Source organism: Nematolebias whitei, chromosome 7, assembly GCF_014905685.2.
Source record: "Nematolebias whitei isolate Nwh7 chromosome 7, NemWhi1, whole genome shotgun sequence".
Taxonomy (NCBI): Eukaryota; Metazoa; Chordata; class Actinopteri; order Cyprinodontiformes; family Rivulidae; genus Nematolebias; species Nematolebias whitei.
In genome coordinates, this window is record NC_056504.1 from 37,864,577 (window position 1) to 37,872,631 (window position 8,055).

Genomic DNA, 8,055 nt, shown 5'->3' on the forward strand with positions numbered 1-8,055 from the left:
CTCACAACTGATCTGACATGCAACACTGTACAACAAAACAATGTGCTCCCAAAGTTCCTGTAAATAATGAAGTACTTGCCCTCCAGATACAGGTTCCACGACTCATGCATACGTGTTGCTTTGTTACTAAACGTGCACATTCATCTTTATACACAATCACTTCATGTCATCTGAAGAAACAAAACAAATCATAAAGATTAAACATGAAATCTGGCAAGTAGCCCTACTATAATTCAAAGGCCTTGCATTCCTTGAAGGTTTGCATATTTGCCTTTCATGCCAGAGTTTTACACTAAGGTCAGTGTTAAGAGGGGTCGCCATGTTGGTCAAACCATGTAAACAACATTATTTAAGATCTCGCAGGATGCATTATTATTTGGAATATGTGTTGGAGGTGACTCTTGGGTATCACCACATCAAATTTTAGCTCACTATATGTAATAGGTTGAGTTATTTTCGTGTTTGCTAAGGTTGATTAGCTGTGGTGGACATCTTGAGTGTGGTTGATTCCAAAAATTAATCATTTTAAGTTGTGTATAAAATGATTACTTTCTTGGAGTTACATTAAGATTAGTCTACTGGTAATGAGATAATGGTACAATTATACAATAAGGCCCCCCTTATGTAGCTAAACGTTTATAGATATGTTATTAATTCCTCTATAAACACTTTATAAATCATTAATAACTGCTTAGTATGTATTAATTAAGGGTGACCGAGAAACAAAACTGACACGTTTCTTTCCAAATAGTGAACCAAATCTGTTCACCTATATTCAGCAATGTTCAGTCAGGTCATCTGGCCAATTTGTTTTTTTGTGCTGAGATGTTTCACCCTCCATCCAGAAGGCTTCATCAGTCTGAGGAAACACCAAATGCCTTACTACCTTGTGCTTACAAGGTAGCAACTCAGTCTGAAATGTTTAATATAACAACTCTAGATAAAATGTATAGGTGAACAGATTTGGTTCACTATTAGGCAAGAAAATGGTCAATTTTATCTCTGTCATCCTTAATTAATCAGAGTCAGAGAATATTTATTGTCGATCACATCACATGTGGTACATGTAGTGGAACAAAATTGTGTACACAGGATCCCAGTTACATCAAACAATAGCAAAAATATAAAGTGTAAATAAGGATCTGAGCTATAAACTAAGATATATGCTAAACGAACGCCAAATGGTATGCTAAAAGATCTAAGATATATGCCAGTCACTAATAGTGCAAAACAATGCACTGAACAGCAGCAACACAGTTCTCATAAGTTTTGTTCAGCTATAATTTACACCCTTAATGCAAGCACTAACAAACTAAACTAACCTAAACTGAACCAACATAAACTAGGATTTATTCAAAGTATGCAACAAAAATACAGAAAAAATGTGCCAAAAGTGAAAGAAATACATCTACAGTAGCATGGTCCTATTGGCAGAGTGGTTCTGATGACAGTGAGGTTCTCTAAGCAACATGGGCCAGTTATCAGCATGATACTGTTAGCAGTGAGGTTCGATTAGCAATGAGGTTTCTCTTAGCAACATGGTCCAGTTGGCACCATGGTTCTGTTAGCGGCGTGGTTCAGTTAGCAGTGTGATGTTGATAGCAGCATTAGCAGATCTTGTTAGCAGGTCCCTTCAACAGCTTGATGATAATAAGGACTGCAGCAGCTGCCTCCCAGATTGCCCTCCAGAACTGGGTCCAGCAGACAGAGAACATCCAAGGTTCCCCCGCAGAACCAAGCAGGGTACGCAGAGTTCGGTCCGATCAAACAGATGGAGGATCTTGTTAGCAGCATTAGCAGGTTAGCAGGTCTAGTTAGCAGGTCCCGTCAGCAACTCGATGGTAACAATGACCGAACAGGTGCCAGACAGCCCTCCAGAACCGTGTCCGGCAGACGGAGAACATCCAGGTTTCCCCGCAGAACCGAACGGGTTCGTAGAGTTCAGTCCATGCAGGCAAATGGAGGATCATGAAGGCAGCTGCCATGACAGTCCTGAGCCCGAGGCTAGAAGGACTGAACCATGATGGCACAATGGCACGATGGCACAATGGCGCGATGGCACGATGGCACGATGGCACGATGGCAAGGCAGAGACACAGAAAACTCTACAAGTGTGTCGCGGTCATACCCGTACTTTGGATGTGCATTGTAGGCGCAAAAAAAGGTTACAACTAAAACAACAGGAACAAAAAAGATTGAGTTCACCCAGAGCTTGTGAAGCTGCGACTCGGCTGAGCGCGACCATCTTGGACAACTGAATACATAATTAACAATTATTAATGATTTATAAAGTGTCTATAGAGGCATTAATAACTAATCTATAAACTATTTATTAGCCATTCATAAGGGGAGCCTTATTGTAAAGTGGTACCGCAATTTTTCGCTAACGCTAGAGACACACAAACAAAGACACAAATAAAAGTATTATCATCCTTTTTGAATGGGACACAATGAGCATGTTGAAATACCTAATTTGATAAATGTATTCAATTTTTGGACACTTTTCATTTTTAACTTAACACGTGATTTTTTTAAAAGTTAAGAATAAATGCAAAGACACAATCAGTTTTTATTTATTACTATCTAATTCTGAAGTATACAACCTTCCTTGTAACATACTGTACTTACCATTTTAATATTTATTAAACATGTTTTTTTCTTACACACAGACACTCTGTAGAATTAAAGAACGGTGAACAAACCACACGTTCAGGAGCCAAAGGCTGCACTGTATGTGATGAGTGTGTAGAGTTAAGCTTCAAGCACCTAATAAATGCATTATATCCTTTAGTGAGCCATTCTATTGATTAATATCCCCTGTGCTGCTTTCCTGAGTAAATTATGCATTGCTGTCCGAGGCAGGGCTGGGGAAATCTTTAGTCACTTTGAGAGTCACTATCTCTGTGACGCTATAGCTTGGCCTTGTCGCACCAAAACTGGGATGCAGGAAAATAAACCTTTTACTATCCTGAAAGGAAATGAGGAACACAGAGTTTGGGCTGCAGGGTGGAGGGTGCTGCAGCAAGGCGTTCATACACAATGTACCAGGTTTATGTCTCTGCAACTTGCATGTGAGAGCCAACTGGCTTTTTTGACATAATGCCCAGCCCCTGACCCACATTAAAACACTCTCAGTTTGCCATACCAGGATTTGCTTCATCTTCTTTTCCTGGCCACTGACTTTTCACCCGTGAATTCTTGGGGAGGCACATGCGGTACATTCAGTACATTCACCACAGAGTAACGTTTATCTTGTTCTTTGTTACAGTGCTACTTTCTAAAACAAATAACAATATATTGCAGCTCATTCGAAAGCTGAAAATATTAGGAACCACTGTCTTAATACATGATTTAGAATCAATGTATTACACTCTTTTTAGCATGTGAACACGTAAGATGCTAAGCTTTGTAGAATGCCCAAAACCCTCTATGTTAAGTAAATCTCTGTCTTTTCAAGCACATTGAGGATGGTAACTAAGCTAAAAGTACAAGTGTTTGAATTGATCCAGAGTTCTAATAAAATTATACAGGTCAGCAAATAAATATTGCTCACTTACAGTAACCCCTCCGGAAGAGTTGCAGTGTTTTTGTTTTTTCCTCTAGCCATGCCGCAATAAGTCTATTTTGAAGATGATGTAAACCTTTAGTCTGTCACCTTGAGAACATCTCTAGAACAGGCCTCACCTTACAGTACACGTGTGAAAATAGCTATACTGTAACATCCATGAGGTAAATCATGCCAGGGAAAGGAATCTGGGGTGTGTACTGTAACTGAGGAAAGTCCTTGTTTGATTGAGAACGTATAGTACTCTTACTGCAGCTTATTATTCTGCATTGGAGAAGGGTTTCACAAAGCTGAACTAATCAATTTTAATCCCTTTGACAAAGAATAAGGTCTTTTGTAGCGTTGGTTCCTACGGTTCTGGCACTGGGTGTCAGAGCGTGTTCTGCAAGTTGAAGGAAAGTGTTGTGACTTGACAAATGTAATCAGGGAAAACTAGATTTGCTGCTTGTCACATAAACAGAAACTATTTGGAGCTAAAGTAAGCATCCCAAGAAGTCAATACCGTCATTTATTTAAATTTAAACAACAGCAGAGAGTGAAACTGCATCCAGCACTAGTCTTATCACGGAAACAATTAGTTTCCTTCTGAGATAGTTTCACATCAGGGGAAGCAGTGATTGGCCAGGTGTGAACAGGAATGTTCAAATAAAAGGCTAAAATCTCTTCTGTATTTTACAATATCATTGACTCTGACACCTAATCTGTATTGAAGAGTCCTGAAACACCTACAGTAGATAAATTGTAGCAAGTTGAAGTATGTCACCAGTACAACACAATCATAGCCTTTCAAACTGAGCACGTTCTGGCTCAAACCTTTTTCGTTTTCTCCATGAATGCAGGATGGTGTACCCTGAACCCTGATTAGTGCACATAAACCCCTGATTAACCCCCTCTTCAGATGCAGAAATTTCTCTGGTTCTTGACTGAACACAATGGGATTAGAACAATCAACTCCTGGCCGGCAGGTCTGACACGTAGACACAGACAACCAGATATCCTAGGATGTCCGGAAAGAAGGGGTGACGTCACTGTCCCCGAGTCAGTGGAGAGCTGGCGCTGTGAGATTATGCTGATGAAACAGGCAGATTCTTTATTTCCTCTGTGCGGCTACATGACAGAAAGCACCATTTATTTCCTCAAAGGGGCTGCATAGGCAGAGGGAAATTTTGCTGATAGGATACTTTTGAAGAAACAAGTAAAAAGAATGCTTGGGAGATATTGTTCAACCTGACAGGAGCTGTCTAGTCCTCAATCTTCTTGCAGAAACAGCAGCAAAAAGTAGCTGTGCTTTCAGACACAAAGTAGTCTTCGGCTGAAAGTTTGTCTTCACCTAAGAATAGCTACTCAATGTGAGTTGCACATGCTCTGTTAAACTCAACTGTGTTAGTACATGCTGTACTCACTGTAATGATCAAATGCAAAAGGAAAGAATAAGAAAACATATTGATGTCTAAGCTAACGTGACTGATTTTTATTCCACATCAGTTTTGCAACAGCTAATTTTCTACCTGTTTGTATCTTCTTCTTTTTTTTTTGCCATATCTAGCACATGAAACATTAATGCAACAATCTGTGGACCTGTTGTAAATAACAAGGTAAAAAAAATAAACAATAAAACAATAAACGTAAAAGTGGCTGTGGTGTGCAGGGTTTTTTGTTTATTGTATATGATATGTATATGATATCACATATAGATATCATATTGTAGATGTATATTTTGTTCTAGAATTGCGCTGCTCTGGGTGGCTGCATGTTGGAGTAGCTCTTTTACATTCATTATTTGCTATTGTTTTTGAAAACTTTAATTCCTCTTTTTCTGGATGTAAATCCCTTTTTTCAGATGATTATTTACTCTGGTAACAGATGCTGCACAGCTAAGAGGATTTTTACTGAAACCTTTTTACTTTTGGACATTTGTTATGATGCATAACCATGGTAACAAGGTGTTTTTTAACAACCACAATCGGCTGATTAACATCTCAAAAGCTCAAATATCTCAACTACAGCCCCAAATCCCAAATGAGTTGAAAAGGAGGCGCTGTGGATGAATTCCCATCAACCTGGTGGCGGTGCTCGAGTACCTGACCAACGAGACTCTGGAGCTGGTGGGAAACGTGGCTCAGGACAACTGGAGGACCGGGATCGTCCCCCGGCACCTTTATCTGTCTGTCCGTGGTGACGAGGAGCTCGGCAAACTTCTGGGAGGAGTGACCATCACTCAGGGAGGAATTCTGCCCGGCATTCGGGTAGTCCTGCTACCCAGGAGGGCAGGGAGGCCTGCCGGATCTGACAGCAAGCTGGATGGGTGGACGGATCTATGGCCAGATTCTTCGGAATCGCTGCAGGAGATCCTTCCTGCCCACAGCTATCAGCATCTCAACCCTTCAATGAAACCAGGATGATGAGCTACGACAACACTTAATTTACCTCTGGGATTAATAAAGTATTTTTGAATTGAAGTTTTTTTTTTTTTTTTTAATTGAATGAGATTGGGTGGGGGCAGCACGGTGGCGCAACTGGTAGAGCTGCTGCCTCTCAGCAAGCAGGTTACCCCAGTTCAAATCCCGGTCCAGGGGCCTTTCTGGGTGGAGTTTGCATGTTCTCTCTGTGCATGTGTGTTTTTTCTCCGAGTAATCCGGTTTCCTCTCACAGATCAAAAACATGCATGTTAGGCTGATTGGTAACTCTAAATTGTCCCTAGGTGTGAGTGAGATTAAGTGGTTGTTTGTCTCTATGTGACCCTGTGATGGACTTGCGATCTGTCTAGGGTGAACCCTGCCCCTCGCACAGTGATTGCAGGACATGGGCACCGGCAACCCCGGTGACCCAAAAAGGAAAAAGCGGGTAGAGATAATGGATGGATGAATGGAATGAGATTGGAGGTGTACTAGTTGACTAAACTCTGTCATGAAATAGTCTGAAAAACTGCAAGCTTGACTCCTCATGAGAATTCCTTCCTGATTCTTCTTACAGAAGACTGTTATCTGCTGCAGGTAAGACACTAGCCACTCATAACTCCAGGACAGTTCAAGACAGGGCATAGTTGTGAGCACGACTTTTTATACAGATCAAAACTAATTAACAACATAGAGTATTTGAACATTTGTTTTTAATGAAATAAAATCTTTTTTTTTATTTCTCTGTATTCAGCAGGGTCTACGGTAGCTCAGTGGTTAAGTCCTGGAGTCTTGTATTCCTGAGGCTGCCGGTTTGAGCCCAGGTTGTGTCAGCATACGCATCCGGTGTAAAACAATTGCCAAATGTTTCATTCGAGGTCTCTTTTTGTGACAAGCCCTGCGGAAAAGAGCAGCCGAAAGAACAACTAACATTTCGTTGTGTTCCGAGTTTGCGGAAATGAAAATGAAAATCAGTGACTACAAGCAGTGTTTGTTTTAGCAAATCTATTTTTATTCTTCACACTGCTGCTGCAGAGTTAACACACAAGAACACCGAAGAGCAAGTGTTTGTCTTTTACCTTTACTTAAACACTGAAGACACTGGTAAGGACAAATAGGGAAATCAGAATGTAAAAAAAAAAAAAAATTTAATAAAATTGTTTCAGGGTGTCAGTAATTTGAAAGCACTTTATAAAAACAACTGTAAAGTTGTTGTTTTTTTTCTTTTCCAAGCCCTGACGTGAAATTATTAATAGCTCCCGAGGGAGTTTTGGGGGAAAGGCTTACACTGGGCTGACCCCTGAAGCATTCAAAGGCTTTCGTAGGGTGCTTGAGGTAAACAATGTAGTTTAGAGAACACTGATTAAATCTGCAATACTCAATTGGTGATTAATCAGCTAAAGTAAAATAACATCTCAGAAGGCATCGAATCTGAAAAGCTGTTTTGTTATATCTTCTTGCACCACACCAACTATTGTGGCGGATTACTCTGACCTTGTGTTTGAGCTTGGCACATGACAGAGGGGAGGAGAAAGCTTTGTAGGGGGCACGGCACTGATTCTCCCACGGCCAATAAGAAGTGGACCGACCCAACAGTTTAGCCTCATAGTGTCCAGATCAACAGGCTGTTTGATCTGGGCGAGCAGAAAACTACTTTTGTTAACCTCACTATATTCACTGGGAACAGATGCAAGTGGATCCTCGTGTGCCTCTGGCAACTTTTGGACTGTCACAGTAGATAGAGAACCACAGATCCCTTCTGGCAAATCTGCCCAACAGATGCAGTGATTTTGCTTTTTTTATTTAATTTTTTTTCCTGAATCCGTACTCAAATCCACTCAGTCACATTCAGTTATGTCTGCTGTGCATTAGCGTGCCTTCAAGAGCTCATTTCTTCTTGTCCAAGAGCTCCTAACAAGGTAAGATGTTGAGACACAATACATCATTTATTAGGTCTCACTTTGAAAAAGAACATTTTAAACTTTAGTCGAGGTCTTTTGAGGGGGGGTTGACTATTCTTTAATGCTGTTTTGCTTTTTTTCAGAACACATAAATATTTAATATGTGACTTTTTTTTAACAAGTATTTATTCCA